The sequence below is a fragment of the Corvus hawaiiensis genome, chromosome 3 (genome assembly GCF_020740725.1).
Source record: "Corvus hawaiiensis isolate bCorHaw1 chromosome 3, bCorHaw1.pri.cur, whole genome shotgun sequence".
In the NCBI taxonomy this organism is placed as follows: Eukaryota; Metazoa; Chordata; class Aves; order Passeriformes; family Corvidae; genus Corvus; species Corvus hawaiiensis.
This window is the reverse complement of record NC_063215.1, coordinates 82394934-82418122: the sequence shown is the minus strand read 5'-3', so window position 1 is coordinate 82418122 and position 23189 is coordinate 82394934. Positions and strand designations below refer to the sequence as shown.

The 23189-nt window shown below is 41.1% G+C and overlaps 1 long non-coding RNA gene across 1 annotated transcript in view; it reads right to left on the bottom strand.

The window, feature by feature from the left end:
- Window positions 1–23: 23 nt before the first annotated feature.
- LOC125323548 overlaps window positions 24–23189 on the bottom strand; it is a 38788-nt gene continuing 15622 nt past the window's right edge. The window contains exons 2-3 of the long non-coding RNA XR_007202554.1: window positions 3079–3119; window positions 24–1741 (exon numbers count right to left, since the gene is read on the bottom strand). This is a non-coding gene — a long non-coding RNA (uncharacterized LOC125323548). The remainder of the gene's footprint in view (window positions 1742–3078; window positions 3120–23189) is intronic.

Below are 23189 nucleotides of genomic sequence, written 5' to 3'. Positions count from 1 at the left end.
TCTTTGTTACAATAATGTGCAGATCTGTGATGTAATGTGTCAAATTTCAATATGCTCCAATAATAAATCTCTAATCTTTACCACTCAATTGTGGTCAAAAATCTCCTGAGTCAGCCTTTGAGACATTTCTAGTGGTAACTTGACACAAGAATATTGTGTACTTTGCATTGTGATAAACATCATATTGCATGTGCTGGGTTTTTTGACTATTTTAAGTGTCAGTCAAGTTTGTGGCTAAATGTACCAAATAGGCTTGCAAGAATATGCTTCAGCTTTATTCATAGGCCTGGATATTTTTGACACACATTTCTCTAGTTTTTGATTTAGCTTCATCAAATATTGTCATTTCTCTGGGGAATTACCATCCTTCTTTTGGAACAAGTATTCTTGTTTTCTTCAAGTTATTTTGTACAACAGCTCCTAAATCATGAGTTTCTCCAGTCCATTGCCAAATCCAGACAGCATGTCAAATTCCAGTCCCAAGTACACTGGTGTTAATTTGGGTACTAGACACAAAGGATATACTCCTGATTTGTGCCTGTGAAAGGCAGAGAAGTCTCTGTAATTTTCTGAAGAAGAATTACAGGAAAGTACTGCAGCATCAGTGGGGAAAAACTGGTTTTGTATGAAAGAACAATTGTTTTGCCCTATCAGAAGTTTTGTCTGCAGGACTTACCAGATAAAATGAACATTAAAAGCTTTTTAAACCATAATAAAACAAACAGAGGAATAATGCAGGCATTGAGTTCCCTTTTGTCTTATGCTCAAAGCCCTGGTTCATCACTGTATTCCTCTCCCTGACTTCGGTGACCATCAAGGTGGTCAGAAGGCAGCATGCACACACTGGCATGCCCTCCTGCCATACTCTTCCTGAGCATACACTTTGGGAGCTGTAGCTCCCAAAGGACATGGGAAATGTGCACATCTTTGCATTCATTATGTCCAGATGACTTTGCCAAAATGCAGTAGAACCATCTGATTTGCTAGATACTCTGAACTTCTGTCATATCTTGAAAGTAAACTGTAATGTTCCTTTGCAAATCTGTTTGTTCCACTCTTTAGGTTCCCAGCCAAGGCAAAGTAACCATTTTTTCCTTCTTTCCCTCTCTTTTTCAGACTCAAACAATTTGATTCGCACATTAGGCTCATCTATTTTTGTGAATAATTTCTATTTTTATCAGTCCATTTCCATTATTTTTTTCTGGAAATAGGCACTGCGGGCTGTCAGTTAAAATCTGTTGATTAAATATCCCAGGTCCTTAAAGGATTTATCAAATTATGGCAACTCAAACTTCCTTACCCCCCTTTTTTTGGTAGTATATTATAAGTTGATAAGCATCAGCAGTTGACACTTATCAAGCAGAGATGCAGGTTAGCTACTGTTTGGCAATACTTTTCCACACTTAAATTTGCTCAGAATACACATCCCTTCAATCTTCAGTTTATCTATTGCAAAGTCATTTTTTGACACTGGAATCCTGTCTTCCCTGGGCAGTGGCAGAAGGGATTTAATAAATAAGATAATTGTGACAATCACATAATTCCCTCCAGCCTCATATGTCAAAGACTTAAGCCTCATGCAAGCAACAGAGTTCTTTAAGGACTGACCCTGCAATAACAGTCACATTGCACCTTTAATTCCAGTTAGATCACATCCAGTGATTCAGTTTCAGTTTATGTTAATACTCCAGGCCATGAAGTAGTGTGTCCAGGGAAGAGCTGAATGACTTGTTCATCTCCTCTAAATCCAAGGGAAAAGCACATTAAAACTCAGGCAGAAAACCAGGCAGGAAGCTGAGAGTAGTTCACATTATCCAGGGTTAAAACAGCCCAGAATGATTAACTATGTCCTCACATAGAAAAAGCATAAGACTAGAAATATTTTGATAAAGTGCATCTTTTTCCCCAGATCTTAAGGTAATAATACCATGAGTATAAGTTAATAATACAAATCAGCAATCCTTACTCTTTAGATGTCCTAAAACCAGTAGCTGAAACATTGGTTTCTCCTAAGGTAATAAAATAGTGTGTAAAGTATGAAAAAGAGTAGAGCACGGAAGGCTGGACACTGAGTTCTGTATAACTTACCAGGAGGGTGTTGGGGCCTTTTTTCTTTCATTTGTTCCAAAGCTGTATTTCAGATCAATTGTGATAACTATAATACAGAACTACCTTATGAGGAACAGCTGAGGTCACTTGGTTTGTTCAGCCTGAAGAAAATGAGACTGAGGGGAGACCTCATTGTGCTATTCAACACTGTCATGAAGGGAAGCAGAGGGGCAGACACTGATCTCTTCACTCTCAATCAGCAACAGGACTCGAGAAAACAGCATGAAGCTGAGTCAGGGTAGGTTTAGGTTGGATATCAGGAAAAAGTTATTCACCCAGAGGGTGGTTGAGCACCGGAATAGGCTCTCCAGAGATGTGGTCACAGCATCGTTTGGACACACACACACACATTTGGACAACATATGGACACGTGATAGGATCTTTGGGATGTCCGGTGCAGGGACAGGAGTTGGACTCAATGATCCTTGTGGGTCCTGTCCAACTCAGGATATGCTATGCTATGCTATAATTCTATACTATAATCCTGATGGGTCCCTTCCAACTCAGCATGTTTTATTCTATAAATTTAGTGGGGAGTTAATTTCATCATATAGAATTTGGTACAGAAGGTATAATTACTCAGTTTATCCTGATGATTCAAATAACACACAGAGAAGCTGTAATTTTGTAAGTGATTTAGTAAGTTTTTTATGATAGAAAAGGTATTAACAAAGGAAAAATTAACAGAGAATATCAGGAAAAAAACTTCCAGATGGCAAGATGTATTCGTTGGTGAATAACTTCCCAAGGGATGGGGTGGAAGTTGCATTGTCTGCAACTTTAAAAATAGACTCTGAGAAGTATAAGAAAACCTACACTAAGCAATGATCTTGCAACAACAAGAAGAGCTGTTCAGTCTCTTCTCTCTCTTCTTCTTGTTCTTATTTACAGTTCTCATCCCCTTGTTCCGGGACTGTCCTCTCTGTGTGTACTTACACGGCTCCAAAAATCAAGAACAATGGCACTCACCTTCATCACCAGATTAGGCGCTTCCAGATGTACTGTGTGTCCTATAAGGAAAAAGGTGGTACAAAAATAAGAGGTAGCATATTTGCTTTTTATGAGTATAAAAGCATCTTGGTTCTCAAATACTGAGAAAAATTACAAGAAAAGAGAACGTGTAAGATTGTCAAACATCTTGGTGATACTAGAAAGCAGAACAAGGTTTAGGGTGGCACACACAGTTAATATTAATTGTTTAATTTGCAACTGACCTAAAACATGATATGTTAGACAATGATTTATTAAATGTTTTTAAGAATACAGATGATACAAAAATCAATCTCAATTTTTATAATTCCACCTTATTTCAAGGAAAAAAATAAGATCATACACTTATTGAGTGATTCCTATTCAGACAAAATAATTTTCTATATTTTTGGTGCTGTAGGACCTATGAATGAATATAGTTCCAAGGTCTTTTAATATTACCTAACTTTATTTTCAAAAAGAATAGAGAAATCTAAAAGCTTGACTTTCAAATACTCCTTAATTCATCCAAACAAAGAGTTTGTGGTGGTACAGATGCTTTCCTACAGGGGTGCCATCACTTGGATCCCTGGCATAGATTTTGTTGTCAGTCTGAACAAAATTATGGAATAACTACTTAATAAGCTGGCCAATCATCCATTTAGTGAATAGTAATTCTTGCTGTATGAATTGGCAATGGAAAACTGAGCTAGATGGTCACTCTAATGCAAGAGGAGAAAATTGGCCTTCACACAACCTACTTGGCTTCCAAACTAGGCTGCCTAAGCACTCCCAGAGCACCTAGGCAGTACACTTGATGAAAATTAGGCTGTTGCTTAAACAAAAATGTTTAAGAAAATCAAACCAGAAATATTTTTCTATGAACCATTTAAAATTTAAAAATAGAAATCAGGCATATGTCCACCACTTTTAAATGCCAATTTCCAGAACTCCTATATCCCACATTATGCCAGTGAGGTAACTGAGCTTGATCCTTTCCTGTACCTGGCTCTTGTTTGCTGAATTTTTGAGCAAAACACACCACAGCCAGAGTTAGAGCCATGTCCGTCAGCTTCAGTTTCTCTTGATGGCCTGCAGCCTTTAATAGAAATGCAGAGCTGCTGGGGCACCTCTTTGGAGTTTGCCCTTGTGTGGAAAAGTCTCTCTAAAGAAGACCTCTCTCCCGGCCGGCTGTGATCTCTTTGTACCTGACATTACATGTTTCAGCCCACTCTGCTCCAAGCACCGCTCTGCTGCATGTTGTGCATGGCATTTGTCAGGCTGCATTTGAGCCCAGATGAAACTTTGTTCTGCATCTGCACCCAACCCACCAGCTATCTGCTAGGAAAGGAACATCTTCAGCAGCACACACTGGTTACCAGGTCAAGCGTATGGGATTTAAACCACAGAATCATTTATGGGATAAGCAGAGGATACTTCAGAAACCTCCTCCCTCCTTGCAGACTGCACCAAATGGGACAGGCTGCAACTTTGAAGGAGCAGTTCCACAGTTAAGACACTGGATGACTGGGTGAAAGCAAGTCCTTTTTCAAAGACCATTCATTGAAGGAAGCCAGCCTGCCTCTTCTTCCAGCAGAAACCAAATGTGCTGGCCAGCAAGTCATGCATAAAGCTTATCATCCTGCTCAGGGTGCTCCCACAGGACTCTTGACTGGGACTGGGGACAGAAGAGAAAATTTATTATTCTAGAGAATTGTTGCAGTCTGCATATGAGGACAAGTCTGGTGGAACTGAATTTTCATTTTTTTTCTTACTGTTCATGCATGGACAACTTGGAGCAACAGATTGTTATTTACATCTGCTGAAGTGCTACAAAGAGAGACAATTTTGCAGGGCCACATAGCACCCCACATAGCAATGAGCAGCTAAAGCTGAACATTAAATGTCATAACCTCTGTGGAAACCTCAATGAAGTAAAAAATCTATATGCCTCAGTGCTCACCAGAAAAATTATCATGCAAAGGGAGCACCCTGTGTGTTTTCTTGAGTAACACTGAACAATTACAAAATGCTGCCAGCGTGAGTAAGGGTGATCTAGCAGAAATCTTTGTACACAGAAGATGGCGAATTACACCACGCTTCCTCATCTGTCTGACCCCTCCTCACTGCTTTATGTGGCAAAGAAGAAATTGCTACCCCTATGAATTGTGTGTGAATTTACAGGCCACATCAGCTGAAGTACAGAGCAGGCAGTTTCACAAGGTTTCAAGCTGTTAATGGCTAAAATTCTGGCAAACATTAAAGCTTCTTTAGGGCTAAGCCTTGTTCTTGCTGAAGTTAACACAGCCAGTTCTCACCCTTCCTGCCAGGGTCAGCAGGAAGGGCAGCTGGGATAAGTATCATGTGAAAGTCTGGTTGGGAGCCGGGACACCTGTGGAGCCTGTTTGGCTCTGGCCTCTGTGTATGTAAGGAAAGGCAAGCTGGAAGGGTCTGTATTTTATGAATACTCTCACTCACCTCTCCCACAGTAACAAGGTGAGCAGTGCTTTTAGGCTTGTGGCACTTAAAGCAGAGTTTTTCAGTCTTCCTCTCACAGAAAAAAAAACTGTAACTCACCTACTATTAAATAGTGTCTGAGTCTGCAGCTCCTCTGCTTTTCCATCTATAAGTAACCATGGATATAACTGTCACTGTCAATAGGTTTCCATTTGGGAGACTACCTTTGATCAAAGTGTGCACAAGAAACTTCTTCCATTGCAAAGAATGCAGTATTTATTAACCAAAAAGCACACAGCCATTAGAAAAATACTTAAAACTTTACATGAACATTTAAAATACTTCATATGCCCATAAGCTTCCATATATTTATTAATTCCAGCTTGAGCTGGTTCACTTTACCCATCCCCTAAAAAATGTCAGGCTTGGTAAGACTTCTTTCATTTCTAGAAATTATGTCTCCTCCAGCTGATATCTTTTTTGCTTTCTCCTTTAAAATTAATTTCTTCTTCATCATACCTAGGTTTTATTTCTTTTGTGTTCCTACTCAAATTCCCTGGAGGCTGTGAGCCTCCAGGTGAACCTTACCAAACTGGTTTGCTCTTCTCTCTGAAGGGGAGATGGAGGCTGTTTTTAAGAGGTTTTCTAGAATTTTCTGCCTGGAAAGCAATAACTTCAAGTTTGCAGAGTTCTCTAAATAGTTAGATATGCAGCATTCATGGTAACATATGTGGAAACAGCTGGGCATACACAAGACAGGCAGCATCCTAAGACAGAAGACTGTCAGGAATAGGAAAGTGTATGGGTTTAGCTCCAGCTGGCAACAAAGCACCTCATGGCCACTCACTCATTTTGCCTTGGACTGGAGAGAGAATTGGAAGGGTAATAGTGAGAAAACTCACAGCCTGAGATAAAGACTAATAGGTAAAGCAAAAACTGCACACTCAAGCAAACAAAATTAATTCACTACTTCCCATGAGCAGGCAGGTGTTCAGCCATCTCCAGGGAATCCAGGCTTTGGGAAATGATTACTTAGGAAGAAAAATGCCATCACTCTGAATGTCCCTGCCTTCCTCCTTCTTCCCACAGCTTTACATACTGTGCATGACAGCATATTGTATTGGATATCGCTCAGGTCAGTTGGGGTCAGCTGTCCTGGCTGTGTCCCCTCCCAACTTCTTGTGTATTGCCAGCCCATTCACTGGTGGGGTGTGGGGTGAGAAGCAGAAAAAGCCTTGACTCCTTGACTCTATGTAAACAGTGCACAGCAATAACTAAAATATCCCTGTGTTATCAACACTGTCTTCAGCATAAATCCAAACCACAGCCCCTTACCAGCTACTAGGAAGAAATTTAACTCCACCATAGCCAAAACCATCACAAAAAGGACTGCACTGTTCACACTAGATGTCTATGACTTGATGGTTTATGACAAGGGAGCAGAAAAACAGAATAGCTGCGGATATTTTCAAGGGAGAAGCTGTGTGTTTGGGATGGCAAACTCTCCTGAGACTGAGGGTATGTGTCCTCTCCAGAAGCACCAGTTATTGCCTTCGCTCCACTCACACCTCTGAAAAGGGAGATTCAGCCACTCACCCATCCCACACCACGAGCAGTTCATATATGGCCAGCCCCCATCTCCTCATCCTTAGGGTAGGAACATTCAGTTCTGTGTCTCTTGAATAATGAACACACACTCCAGAGTGACTGGCATTGGTCAGGCCTGCAGCAATAGAAACTTTGTAAATTACTCTTCCAGATATGCACAGAGGATTTTCTCCACACTGGTTAGTCCTCAAGACATACCATTTGTTTCCAGATAACCTCAGGCTTGAACATAAGTTATTTTTCACTGAGAATTACTTTGAGTCTGAGCAGGCACTAATCTCCTAAGAGGAATCCTTAGCAAACAGAGCAACTCCTTTTGTTTGGTTGGTTTTTAAGTAATGTATAAAAACTCACTTTTGCCAGACCTGTAGCCAAATGCCTAGACAAGAGCATGCATTTCAAAACCCCACTAACACATAATGGAATCATAGCTTATGTTTGTTTGAGTCTGCATATTTGAAGAGAACTTATAAAGTCACTTAACTCACAAATTTTTGAGAGAAGCCTTGTCAAGGGCATATGAAATAGAAACACTGGCCTGATGGTGCTCAAGAATCACTGGCATCAGGCCTAACTCATTATTTTATGAAGGACCTGGCAGTCAATCAATGGGAAATTATCTGTGCTGTATTGACATAAATCATAATTGGTTTCCCTTGAATGCCATGCCAAATCCTTAACAGAATGAGTTACTGTATGCTTTATACAAGTTTTCTTTCTTTATCAGTTCAGTTTAAATCCATCTTTGAATGCAGATGAACAGTGGCAACCTCAGCAGAGCAATCCCTCGGGAGCACAAGAACTGCCATACCTAACCCAGCATCCTGCATCGTACAAGAGATAGTATCTGATGTCTCAGAAGCCAGGGAAGTGAGAAAGAAAATGCATCTGTTCAACCATGCATTGGGATTACAGGAAGCATGATTTTAAGAGACTTTTGTGTTTCTTCTCTAAATGAGAAATGTGGCTGCATCTCTTTTTTCCCTTTCTGCAACTTATACATAGCATTTGCATATAGGTGCCTATCAATACAGTGTCACATTCACAGACTCAAATTTTGCTCAGAAACTGATTTTTTGCTGAGTATGACCTTTTTTAAGAACCTGAATGAAGAGCACGGCAAACCAGCACTTTTATTTGTCCTCTGGTTCTCAACTGACAGTTTCTTCTGTGGGTACAAGAGTTACTAAAGGTCATGGTATCAACCTGGACTTCCAGTGCTGCTTGTCACACTCTGCCCAGCTGATGAAGTGTCTGAAGAGCACAAAATAAAGGAAGCTTTGCCTTGAAGACTTGCCACCTTGCTCGCAGTCATCTTAGCAGTGGAGTTTCCTCCAAGAGCACTGCTAACACAAGGACTGCCAAACTCTCTTTGAAGTCTGTGGCATCTCTGATGATCAGTACCAAATGAGGCTAACACCGGCCTCTCTTTCTTTCCAGATTTGTTTTCTCCAATTAAAAAAGACTGGAGAAGCAGTGTTGATGGTTACTCTCCAAAGCCCTGCTAACTCCCTGTTCTGGGACAGAAAGAATGAGAAAATGAGAGAAAAAGAAGGAAAAAGCTATAAGAAAGGAAAAGGATGGGTATGGCAGGGTTTCATATTCACAGCTTTCTGGTGAATGAGAATGTTTTCCATCATGCTACAGGCAATGAATCAAACTCCATCATGCCAACTGGCTCTGCCTTCCTTTCTGAAGCAAGTCCCAGGGCCTGGAGCAGACCTTGTCTTGAAGAGCCACTGCTGAAAGGGTCAGCTGAGATGCTGTGGTCACATTAAAGGAAGAGCAGCTTCAGTGAGTTCATGGCAAGTGAGAGCAAACATAGGCTAATGCAACACTAACACTGCAGTAAATCTCTCCTCCTGATGGCTCTTTTTTCCTCCCTGGCTTTTGTTCCTGTATTTATTATACATATTTTCCAATCATACTATTCTACTTTAAATTTCTGGTGAATTAATAACTCCTAGACCAGACAAACTGGCATTCAGAAACTTCTTGTCTTTTTTTATTTTTCAACAAGATGTTCTAAGTTGAAAAACACATTCCAGGATGTACTTCCACCAGCCAAAATAAGCATGCTTTGTATCTGTTCGGGCACAAGGCATACATCTTAGATGCACTTGTATTAACTCACTAGCCAACACAGACCCAGGACTCAAAATGGCCTGTAATTTCTTGGCTCTTGAACTCTGTACTTACAGTAATATCACAGGCTGACAGTTTGTTGATTAAAAGCAAGCCAAGTAAAGCACATGCAGATGTCAGTGCTTGATTTAAATGATTATTCACATACTCTCCTAGGTTAGATGGAAAAAAACCCACGTTTCATTCTGCAGCATAACAATGTAATGCACAATCTGGAGTAACAACAGGACTTTATTTCCCCTCTTTAGTAAAATTGCTCTTACTATAGGTTTGTATAATACCTACATCAAGTTTTAAGTGCTCTTTTGAATATCTTTCCCCAGTATTGTATCCCTGGAGCTATTCTCAGCTTTAGAAAGACCTGCTTGTTTTAAAAGAAAACAGACAAATAAACAGATTTATTTTTAGGTTGTAATAAGTTAAAAAATTAAATAGACTATTTTTTCTTTTGCAGAACACCGGAAAATCTTCAGGCCATATAAATATATGTGATATATACTTTGCAATAATAAGACACAGTGGCCTTGAAGAAATTATCAAGCCTTCTGATCCAACAGCATTTCATACAATAAAACTAGAAATTTGAAAATATACTAATCATGTCAATGTATGATAAGAATCACTTATCCTGGAATCAGATAACAAGATAAAAGATAATATAAAAAGGTAAAGAAATACAGAAAAATATTGTATTTTGTAGTAAAAAATGCAGAAACGTCTTCCCCGGGAATCTACATGAACCCAAATTGTAGAAAAAACCCAAAACATTTAACTGTCCTAGGTAGGTAGGAAATTATGTCAGTATTGGAGATATCAAAATTGTCTCAGAAAAATTTCCAGGCACAATGTGGGAGTGTGAAGAGCTATGAAGAAAAGAAAATGGATAAAGATAATAAAACCGTGATGCACTATAGCAAAGTAAGCCTAGGGAAAAAAGCTCTGTGAGCAGGTGAGTGAGTGATCTGTTGTGATGTTATTTACTCTGAAAAATGGTTATTAGTAGTTATCTCTCTCTTCCAGATATACAATCAGACCAAGTCTTCATTCCAAGATACTAAAACATTCCCAGGAAATATCTAAAATAATAACAATACAAGAGGAACTGTAAGCAGCAGTGAGAAGTGATACAATACAAAAGCATACTTTCAACACCCTTGCCAAAACCTCCATTTTATATCAAAAGGTTAATAACATTTTCTTTGTTTTTTAATAGTTACATAAAGAGAGACATCCTCAGAATAATTTCATGCACAGCTAAATTAGTCAAGAGGGTCTCAGAAGAATGTCTAAGAAGAAAAGAGATCTGTCTCACTCCAAAAAAAACCAGCATCTTGGGACAAAAGCTTGATAGCTGGGAACAAGTGAGAGAAATAAGTGTAAGCAGCGCTGATTTGGATGAGGGACAAGATTAACAGAACAGAGGAAAACAACATCGTAGGAAGAACAAAAAAGGCAGAGAACAGGCTGCATTTCTGAACATCTCAGATGCCTGTGTATTAATACAAAAAGCATGAGGAGCTATCTGGCAGAGCTGGATGTCCTTAAACAAGAACAAAATTATGAGTCAACTAGAATAGGGACCTGGTGGGAATACTCACATGGCTGGAATATTTACCAGCTTATTCAGCCAGGGAAAGGCAGAGAAGAGGTGCTGCTGAGTGGCAGAATGTAAAAAGTTCTATAGAGAAACATCTTGATAATAATGAGGAAAAAGAGCAAAGGTGTTATCCTGGCAAAAGCAGCCATCAAACCAGGGGGATCAAGTGGAAGACACTTCTGTGAGAAATTAGCAGAAAGCCCCCGGGTACAGGGCTTCACAGTAAGAAGCTTGAAAGCTCCAAGCATCTCTTGGGAAAGAGGAGAGCAGGCTCTCCAGAAACTTCCCAAAGAGGAAGTTTGATGATTTTTTGATGCAGAAAATTGTGCAAGGAACCAGAAGGGAAGTAGATCTGCAGCCTAGCCTGTAGGGAACAGTTATTTGAAAATGTCAGAGTGGAAAGGAAGAATAGGAGGGAGCTGAGGAAATGAGAGTTAAAGAGTCCCCACGAGTGAAAAAAAAAGCAAAGACAAGAAGATATTGGACTGCAAAGAGGGACTCGAAGACCTAATAAATAAGATCCCATGGGAAACGGAAAACAAGTTCAGAAATGTTGACCCCTAAGGAGATAATAAAAGCAAAATTGTGGGATATTGTAGTCTGTCGGGGAGGAAATGGGTAGGAAATGTACCAGGAATAGTTTGATAAACCATGAGGATCTCTGAGAGAGGAAAGAGGTATACCAGAAATGGAAATAAAGTTTCACTACTCAGAATTACTACAGTCAGAGAGATCATTGTGTGAAATGAGATATGACTCAAAATAAGTCATAGGGATGACAAAAAAATCCAGAATTTCATTGCAAGGTTAAAGAGAGAGAGAGGCGGGGGGGAGAAAGTTTGAAAAAAAGGATAGAGGAAGCTAAATGGCTGAAATGCTTGGTATATTCCTTTGCTTCAGTCTTCATTAAATTCTACATGATAAGAAAAGCTATCACACACGAGTAAAAAGAATCTGGATCACTTAAGGGAGAAACAAGCTACTGAGCACTTCAGTTTGGTGTGAGGATCTGTTTACCCATTGCTTTTCCTATCCCACATTGTTCCCCCCCTGTTCCTTGCCCCTAGCCCTGGCCACTCCCTCGGGCTCTTCCTATCGGTTCCTGTACCCCAACCCTGCCCATGTACCGCCCCTGAGCCCCTGACAAAACCCCTTGCGCCTGGATCACGGGGTCTCTCTGCCTCGGGGGGTCCCTGGGACAAGATGTAACCATTAAAAGTGCTCTGAAGCCCTCATGGGGAGACCCTTCTGGCCTCCTTCGCCGTCACTGTGTTGTAGAGCTGAGAGCTGCCGGAGCAAAACCGCGGAGCCGTCCCAAATGGACTGCGGGAGGGCGGCAATGGTCACACTGCCCTAAGCAGCTCTGCTGAGCTCTCAGGGAAAGCTGCAGCTTGCTAAACCAAACCTAGCACTACGATAGTTTGGGGTCTGCTTTTCTATTTTTTCCAAATCGCTTGGCCTAGTAGATTCACCTTACCTTCTTAAATGTAGTGAGTCAGTGTCAGAATCATTAATGATTGCCTTCATGAAAGTTTGGTCAGGAAAACTGAAAAAGATCAAACAAGCCACCTATTTCAAGAGCTGTAGAAAATAAAAGAATGGGAACTTCAGTTAACATCAGTTCCCAGGAAATGCCAGAAAATTAGTCAACTATTTGCAAAAACTCAGACTCCAAAGAAGCAAGTAAGAGGCCAGGTTGGTCTGTCAAGCACAAATCAATCTGAAGCTGTACAATTTCCCTCTTTGACAAGGAACAGGCTTTGTGGACAGAGGAAAACATGTCAAATGTCTTCATTTCTGTAAGGTTCTTGACGTTGTCTCAAGTTACATAACAAAGAAACTAGAGAAACTTGGTCCAGGTGAAACTACTAAAATGTGGGGAGAAAAGCTGCTCAGATATGCAGAGGAAGGTTCACAGTCAAAAAGGAAGTCAGTGTCAAGCAGCATTTCACCACAGATGTATCCTGAGCTCACGCTACTCTTTATTAATGGCCTGGAAACAGTGCAGAAGGTATGGTCACTACATTTGCATATGGCACAGTAAATTAGAAAATGGGGTAAGAATTCAAAAAGATCTTAGCAGACTGAAAAACTGTTCTGTAGAAATATTCACTTGGCATCAAATCTGCAGGAAAGGAACTCTGAGACCAATAGACAATCAAAGGTTGAACATGAGTTACCAATCTCATGTTGTTGCAAAAAGTGTAAACATTGTGCTGGCACATGTAAACAGAAATATTTTGTATGAGACACATGGAAAGTTTCTTCCACACAGTTTTCTAAAATTCTTTGTCCAAAGAAGGTATTCTTTAAGTAATATTAGTTCAGTGCCATAAAAGCATATCAAAATCCTCTTTACAAAGAACGATACATCAAATGCATTATTCCTATACTGAATACTAAAGTGAATTCACACTGGCAAGAATACAGAGATGCTGTCAAAGTCTGTGACATGAATACTGTCTATCTCTGTCATGAACAGATTTGGCATTTGGAAAGATACACAAAACTCAGACATCAACTTATCACCAGGAAAAGGCAGGAAGATTGAAATCAATTAACAGTAAAGCAAAGACAAGTCCCCTTTATCGTCTTCTTCTATCCCCTCATTTTGTTACCACTGTCTTTTACAAAGCCAATGACAACAAATTCATTGTGGCTTATATCTATGTTTATAGCCACATTTTGATCTCCATGCACTGTCACATTTTAAACCACAGCAGAACACCATTTCTTGGCTTCTTTTTCTGAAGATGAAAGCAAGAAGTATTTTGTAGAAATGCAGAGAAAATCCCTTATCACTGCATTATTAACTGAAAGACAGTATTTTTTTGTCTCCAGCCAGGCTGAGATGCCCTCCAGGTCACTCAGCTGCCAACCTGTAACAATGAGAAATAAATCACCCAGCTGCTTCGTTATGGTTTTCCCAGCAATGTTAGAATCTGCTCTGCTGGATTTCAAAAACAGAAACAACCATAAAGGTCCCCAAAAAAACCCACAAGCTTGGATGGGTTTTCTGAAGGCTTCACACTCTTTGTTGGCACAAGAAACCTTGTTCAAACCTCCAGCTCTGGCAAACACCTCATAGCCCCATGGGTCACACAGAGATGATTGGAACATCTTCTCCAGTGTCTGTACCAGGGGTTTCTACATTAATGAGAGCTCAGCTCCTCAAAACAAATGTTAAAATAATGAGACACAATAAAACAAATAAAGACAATTATAGGTTTGGGGTTTTTTTAAATACACTGATCCCAAGGAAGAGAGAATAGATGTGCCTTTGAGACATTGCCTGTATACAGCTACCTCAAATTAAGGAAGAACATAGGGGTAAGAATGGTTGACAGTAGGCTGCCATCACTAATCACATGCAGTTGGCATGGTAACACTTTCTTATCTTCTTTCCTATAGAACTGCATTATTCCCAATACTATGCAGCATGGCAATTCTGAGTTACTCATGAGAACATAGGAATTATTGCATAATTTTTAAAAGCTTTTGCTGACTTGTGTTAAATAAACTGACCTAGAGTTCTGAATAAACACAGTAAGAAAAAAAATTGTTATTATTAAAGTTACTGACTGCACATTGTTATATAAAATATAGAGCTCCCCAAAGTTTTTAAACATTTAGAGAAAACAAAATTGGGCAGAAATATGTTGTAAACAATGTCTACCCATACACTCAATTAATAACTCATAATAAATATGTCATAGGTAATTTTAAAAGGCCTTTTGAAACATCAAATTATTCCGCTGCAAGTAATGAAATATTGGTTTGCAATATTTTAAATGTGTGTGACTGATGAGCTGAATTCAAATCCTTGAAATCTATTTACCTCAACTTAATTTTATTTTGAAATATTTTCTGAAGCAGATAATTCTACCTCGTAACACCTGTGTTTTACTCACTCAAATTGTTCTCATTTTTAATGTTGCTCGTATACTCAACAAAACTCCTTCTTCAACATGTGATTTGTTCTGTGACAAATGGAAGCCTTCATTTTCATCAACACCCTGAAGAAGGTAAGACTACTATAGGACCACTGGGAATAAAATAAATAACATCCCAGTCATCTCACAAACTAAGATAAACTGTTATCCAAACCATCTCAGATTATCTGAATCTGCTAAACTAAATTTGTGAGTTTAGATATCAGATACATTGGAGTAATTTCAACAGTTTCTACTTCTCCCTCCTTCCCTTCCTATTTCTTTAGCTCTTCCCTGTTTCTCACTCTTACTGTCATTCTTAATGACGTTCCTATGGTTGCTCCTATGGCCAGACTGACTTAAACCTTTATGTGTGTTTTAAGCGGCCTCTCCCATAACACAGAACATTTTTACATCCTTTTAACAATCTGAAATCTGTATTTTTCAACTTTGATAATGCTGAGATTTGTGGTAAGGACAATACATGCTTGAACTTTTAAAATTACTGCTATATTCCCAGCTTCAAGACCCAGTTTAATGGGTCGTTTTAGGCTTATCGTAGAGCACCCCATAGAGTTTTAGGCAGCTAACAAAGCAGATCAGCCATAATTGCTTCCTTAGAAATTTTGCATTAAATATGTCACAATTATAAGATCCAAGTGAAGCAATGGGTTATAAGTTATTATTAAAGTAATGAGATTTTTCAGCCAAATTTATTTAGCTATTTATGTAGAATAAGTACCACAGCTGTTTGCTATTGGAAAGGATTTGACTAATAGGGGAGTAGTGCCTTGGATGATATATCCTATATCCAGGATGGATATAGGGTAGCTGAAAGCCGATAGGCAGCTCTTGGAAAGGTACAAAGAGGCTGAAGTAACCTAGGAGAGAGGGAATGGAAGGTAGGACAGGAAGGCAACAGCAGCTAAAGCCCCTGAAGGTGTGGAGGAACCAGATCTTGAAGGTGAGAAGTAGCTGAGAAGGCAGCCAGAAGATGGAGTGATGTGATGTGACCTCTAAGATCAAGAAAAGCTTATTCCTTTAGAAATGTCCAGCAAAGCAACTTCTAATGAGATCTGTCATATGTTGATAACATACCATGTGTGCTCTCCAAATACAGCTAAAAATGTACTAGAGACCATGGGCTTCCTCGAGTATCAGCCCTGTTACTGGTATAAACTTTAATAAATGTTACTAGTAACTTCATTATGGACACAACAGCTTATACCATTCACACAGTAGAACGTATCAAAAATTTTAAAAAAATATCTGTAATGCTTCAGAAACACATCCAGGTGGAACTCCCATAGTATCTTCTAGCCAGGACAAGGAGGAAATTGCCATTATTAAGCAGCCAATTAATGTCCAGTTTCAGATAGAGCCATCAGTCCTCAGGATATGTGTATGAACCTCATGTAAGACTGTCCAAAAAAGGGTGTCACTGCAAACTCCAGCTGTCTGAGGATGTTGCTTGGGCCTGGGATTGTGGCTGTGGGCAGTGGAGACCAGGACTGACATCTGGCAGCCAGGATATGCTTTAACTGGATTAACTACACAACACAATAAGGTACCTGTTGGCTGAGTTTAAGTCAAACTGCATTTTTCTCCTTTTTTATTTGGTTCCAATCTTTCTTATCCTTAAATATTTTAGAGGTACCCTTAAAGATTTTAATACTCTGATTTAAGTTTGGCTGGCACTTGTGGAAAAGGATGAACTAGAACAAAACAATCCCACAGCAAGTGTTCAGGCTGCAGGGGGGCAGCAAAGCAATTAAAGCTGTGTGTGGGCAGCCCTCAGGGACCCTAGAAGTGCCAGAGAAACCAGGGGACAGAGCAAGGAAAAGCAGTGTCTGGGGACAGTTTCTCAGCAGCTCTGCACAGGGTGCCAGAGCCCTGCCTGTAGCCAGGGTGGGCACCAAACCACTCCTCCCACAAGGAGCAGCAGACTGAGAGCATTGCTGCTGCTCAGACTCACACACTGGGAGGGTGTTTGCAAAACTGTGTGATTCACAAAGGTGGACATGCTTAGAATCCAAGATTTGAGGGACAGAGAACTCACAGCAGCAAGGCAGGAGTCAATTCCAGCTGACTTCTGGCAGAGGGAAAGGAGATCCTGGCACAGAAACTGAAGCTGGCCTGGCTTGGCTCTGTTTGGGGACCAGCAGAGGGGAGGGAGGTAGAGAAGAAGTGAGAGACTACATGGTCCCTTGAGGGAGGAAAGTGCAAGTGTTTTGGGTAAAAGATCAGGAAGTCTGTTTATCCTGAAAGTTGTGAAACAGAGTTTGCTAACATGATATGCTGGGACAGAAAAATATAAATAGCTTACTTAGAATCTTTCCCACAGTTGATAACATTATAGACTACTATGTAAACCTAATGAAAGCCCAAGGTGGACTGAGTTTTCATTAGCAGACAAATGGTCCACACAGGGTACCCTGAGGTGTTTGTGCCCATAATTCTGATGACTGCATAGATAGAGACATAAACAACTTTATGCTTTTGCACCTATCACAGAAACATGCAGTTTCAATAGTTCATGAGGTCATTCAAATATACGAGTTATGAATACATTTATGTCAACCAGTATATACACAGAATAAAAATTTAGATCTTGTTACAGTACATATAATTTTTCCTACATCCCAATTTCAATTGATATGGAATTGAACATCACTAGCCTTGGCTGGATTTCCCTTTTTACAGTTGAGATAAAGTATTTCCAGTATTATCATTTTGCCTTCCTCCTCCATTGCATTTGCTTCTTCCTCCTCCATTGCACAGTTGATACCTGGTCCAGGATTTATCATTCAAAAGCCCAAATGTTTGTGCTAAGAGCCACCATTGCTAGTCCAGGATGAGTTTGTAGTACGAATCAAAGGTTGCTTCATACTCATGTAAGTTGGCAAGTGTGAACCTGCTCTTTGGAACAAGCCAGCAATGTCTAAATGAACCAGAGTCAACAGCACCCCTATACAGCCTCTATCTAAAAAGTGTTTGACTGCCTTCCATGCTGGAGAGCTGATCAGAGCAGAGAACATAACTAAATAAAAACATTTACTTTAAAAATCCATCCCCTCCTCCCAGAAAGTACTTGGTATACATCAGAGCACAACCTGCATTGTCTGCAGGCAAACACAAAAAGTGATGCTGTTTTATGCAAAAGCCATCTTGTAAACATTCCATACTACCTAGTAAATTTTTCTGCATTTTATGGCATTTTTCTATGGGCAGGGACCTCTAACCTATCTTAGAGTACTAAAAGCTGAATAAAATGTATCTCATCTAGACAATTTTAAAAGTCATTATGTACCTACACATTTTGCCTGGCTTCCCAAGTGGAACAAAGTCATTTTGTGGAGCTGCTGGTCCCGCCAGTGGCAAAAGAAAATGTCACAGCATCTTGCTTGTTCCTGCCTCACTAGGAGCAAATAAAACCTGTTTTAACATCGTGTGTTTGTTTAAGCAAGAAGCTTTTACAAAATTACTTCTCACTCATGGAAGAGCATCCCAGGAAGTCTGTCCGACACTTTAGGGGAGGCACTGTCTGACTACTCATGACCCAGTTTCATTTTATAGCTCTGTAGTAGGCTGGGATGATGGGAGCCGGTCATCTGGTCAAAATGCCAACAGCTGCCCACTGACTTCACCCATTTGTGGCTTCCTAAATACAGGTTCAATCAGCACTTACATGGACTTCTTTTGGCCTCACGTTCTGTTATGTTTCAGATCTCCATCGGCACCAGACCTTCCCCATGTCCATCTTTTTCACCTCTTGCCTGTTATTAAGTTTGGACTGGAGTACTGGGACCATCTCCTGCAGTACCTGGGCATCCCAGCAAACACAGTGGAGTACTGGCCCTGTTTGAAGAATCAAACCCAAATGTTGCTGATTTTAATTTTTTTTTTCTTTTAGTTTTTCTTTCTCTTCTTCTCTATCCTTTCTTTGCCATTGTGTCATGGTTTTTTTTCTCTTTGTGTCACCTCTGCTGTGTCTGGAAGTATGTTAAGAGCCTGGAGCAGAGCTAGAAATGTAAGAGCTGACTTTTAGCCATTTGAGGTTCTGGCCATGAACAGCCGGGAACTGCTGACAACACATCAACAGGCCAGGGGAATAAATTCTCTCTGGTTGCTGAGAGCACTGGTGTTAAGATCCAATTATTAAGGTTCTTTAGAAATTCCTCTTCCCAAATTAAGGTGCAAATGAGACCATATGCCAGTGACAATAGTAAGGGTTTTATTTGATGAGAGGGAGAGAGAGAGAGAGAGAAAAGGAGAGACAAGAAGAGAAAGAAATAGAAAATAGGTGGGGGGACAGAATGGCAGTGAAGGAAAATATCACCACTACATGGATCCCAGTGATGTTCCACTGATCCTCTCCAGCTGGTCTTCTTGGTGGTGAAGGTCCCCCTGAAAAGCATAGAATCCCACGGCTTAATATACCCTTGAGCCAGGTGGCAATGTCCCGGCATGTTCCCCAGGGGGAGGAGGAGCATCTCTTACAGCAGTCTGGGGATCTGTTGCATCCAGTGGTGCAAAGCCTCTGGGGAGCACTTTGGGGGGTTATGACTCCCCCTCAGCTGCCTCTCATGTGAAAGTCCCGTGGATGCGGCCTGTGGCGTTGGGGGTTCCACAGCTGGGCTGGTTTGTGTAATGGGATGTCGCGGATCGTGCGGCTTGTCGGTGCTGGAGCGCAAGGTGCCGCGACCTTCCTGAAAGCATCTCCAAAGGGAAGCCGCTCAGCAGGACCTCCACACACTCACACAAGCATACACGCACACACACACAGCTCCAGGAATGGATTGACGGCAAAGAGGCAGGAAGGGTCTCCGTATGGAGTTCCACAGGAGGAGTTTAATGCAGCCACATGCGTGAAGGGTTCCATGGACGAAGACAAATAACATGGGAGGGTCCAGGTTTAAGTACGGGAGAGGATCGAGTGTCAGAGACCAATGATCTGAGGGCACAGGGATGGTACACAGGCGGGACTAGGGTAAGGGAGCCAATGGGGAATTCTGAGGGAGTGGCAATGGGGCAAGGGCCAATGGGGGGACCTGGAGTGGCGAACCATCTAGAGCAGGAACATATAAGGTATAAAGGGGCAGGGAGGCCAACAGGCCAACTGGGGAAGCAGAACTGGGGTACATTAACATTACAGAGCAGAGCATCTTGGGGGAAGCCCTTTCGATCACCCTAACCTGGGGAGGATCTCTTGGTACTAGGGACTGTCCCACCAGTGGACTCTCTTTGTTCCTTGTACCACAGGCTCACCGGCCACCACAACGGGGGATAGGTGTTCACTGCCTCTGACCAGAGGTTATGCCATGCATCTGAAACCTCCTCCCCCAGCTTCGGTTGCGGCGGAAGTCTGTGTAAACCTGGCTTCTGTGAGCTGTGCTCTCTCCTCACCCCAAACTCAGCCAGGGATGATTGAACAATGGGTTTCCCTTTATCTAATCAGCAGTTTGGCTTTCAGTACAAAGTCCCAGGCTTCAGGTAGGCTTCTTTGGTTGTAGCTTCTTTATAATGAGCAAAACTTTATATCAGTGTTTGAGGCATGAACTATTTTCAGTCTCTGACAATTGGTCCCTGCTGAAGGTTTTATAGAAAGTATAAGGGATGGGAAAGGAAAAAACGCAACAGTTGTTCTCATCAGTCACTGATACATCAGGGCACTCCTCCTAAGATTTTTGCAACTGAGCACATTAATTGTTGCTGTAGCTAGGGTTAGTTGAAAATGGCTTAAGTCAAAGCAGCGGATGAAGCTTGGTACAAGAATTAGAAACCAATGCTCCAGAAGTTTCAAATTTGAGTGTGAACTTCTGCTGTTCCTGTATTTCAGAAGAATTATCTCTGATGTCAAGAGGCCCAGCTGTAGAGCCGAAGAACGAAAGGCGTTCTCCACACCACAGCCCCTCTGTCATTTTTCTGTGTTTAAGCACACAGCAGGCTGTGCCTAAGCACGGGCTCTAATCCGTGCTGAAAAGGAACCAGCAAGGTGACTGATGCTCTATTTCAGCACCACATTTTTCTATCTGTCTGCTTGTTTTGAACTCTTTCAGAGTAACAAGCAAGATTAATGCTAAGATTATTACTGGTAATAATCTATAAATATTGGTGAAGTGATAACATTTTCCACTTGGTGGCAGATACTCCTTTTAAAAAAAGCACAAACCTCAAAGACACATTTAATGCAGTTTTTTACTGAGGAAAACCTCTGTGGTGCCTGATGAGCACAGAACATGTGGATTCAGGGCTGAGCTGCAGAGTTTAGGGGCAAGGACTTGCCCCAGGAGCCACATATATGGCAGGCAGCCATGCATGGACACATTTTCTCATGTGCTTCTGAACCCACCCATACCTATGAGTGTCCTCTAGGGTTGACAGGAAGATTTTGGCTTTACCATTCGAGGAGTCCATGGCACTCCACGAAACCCACAGGCCTTGGAGAATGTCAGAGCATGCAGGTTTTGGGTGTGTCAGCAAATGTTCAGCTTCCTGTAGGCTGTGTAATTGAGAGGAAATGCTCCCTCTGCTCCTGCTTTCTCCCACCTACCTGCAGGCAGGTTGGAGGCAATTTTTCCCCATTCCCTCATGCGGTGCTGCAGAGCACCCAATAAAGGACATTAAATGCGAGGACACTATTTCTAATTCAGGCCACTTGGAACACAAGCTGCTGGGAGCTGGAGAGAGCTCTGGGGAGGTATTGCATGGCCCTTGCTTCATGTTCTCTCCAAGGCATCCAGTGTCATTCCTCTAGGAAACTGGGCACTAGACTAGATAAACTGTTACCCTGCCCCAGGACAACCAACCTTTTCCCTTTTTCTTCTAAGATCCCACCACAGTGGGAATGCAGAGGACAAATTTTACCCTGATAGCTAACAATGAACATCTCAGAATCATGTGAATCCATCTACCTGCAAGCAGGACTGTTGCACATTCAATCAGGTTGCTGACTAGAAACAAGGTCATTATACTAGCTGGCAAGCAATTAGTCAATTAAGTTCATGAATGTCAATGCATTTTTCTGTGAAAACTTTTCTTATAAAACACACAAAATATTTAAGGTCTTACTCTTCCTTCAATATTCAGCATGGTCCTTAAAATGCAGCCCTTTTTTTTTCTGGTGAAAATTAATGTTTGTCCTCAAAACAAGGCCACTGCTTAAGTGTTCTGAGAATACTTCTTGAAGTAATACTGTGTCAGCTGGGGAAAAAGAAGCAAACATTGCAATGATACCTCTCTCTTGAGCAAAAGAGCGTGGTGGAAAACAGCTCTGTCACATAGTGCTGTGGACAGTCATGTCCTTTCTGCAGCAGGACATCTCAGTTTCTAGGTAATGCCTTCATCTCTAACATAGCTGCATATTCTTTCAACAAAGAAAAGATATCCTGAGGCCATGACATGTACTTCTGTAGCTGAGATTTATTTTTAACTGTGTTGAACAAGAACACAGCAATGCATCCTCTCTTAGCACAAAGCAACACTCTCAAAGTTCTCTTCTCTCACCACTGAATAGGAAGCTGAGTGCTTCTGTCTAATTATTCTGACCTTTCCACTATCAGGATTTGACTAAGACTATTCAAGGAGCAGAGAAAGAGGCTCTGGTTTTGCTTCAGCAATGTGTTGCTTGGTGGGATCATAGCCGTCTGACACTGTACCATCTCTCCTCAGCATTCACTTCCTCTTGAGCCTCTTGTTTGATACCAAAAAGAAAATATCCACCGAAAACAAAACAGCAGGAGAATATAAACCATTCTCATCAATCCAGCACCTCTCCTGTGTAAGCGTGGCTCTTTGCCATTGAATTTTAATGCCAATGAATCCCATCCCAGAAAGGGCATGGGCCACTGCTTAGTGATGCTAATGAAATCTCCCTCCCTCTCTATTACAGCCGTATCTGCTTCAAGAACTGATGGTGGAAGGAAGGTGGCTTTCTCTCAGCGAGAGAATCATATGTGATATGCACAAGTGATAGGTCCAAGGGGGCTATTGGGAGGACCAGGTGCCAGGTGCCAGTCATAGCTCTGCCTCAAAACCAAAATTACATTTATTTCCACTTTCCAGATAGTTGGCATGGTGCTGCCTTTGTGCTAAGTCAACCGCATCATGTCTCTACACAGGGAGTTTTGTGAGGGCTTGCAGTTAGAGTCACATTTTCTATCTCATTACTTTGTCTCTTGCTCATCCTGACCTTCTCACAGGGCTTATTTTCCCCTTCCTGTTCACTTTTCTTTGTCCCCCTTTCTGCTGCTTATGATAGTGACAAGGTACAAGAGTGGCTATCTAAATTTCCTTTCCTTCTAACTAATTACTTTTGCAGTCCCAGAGGAAAAATTTTAAAGATAGGTACCATACTAATTGGACATGAAATT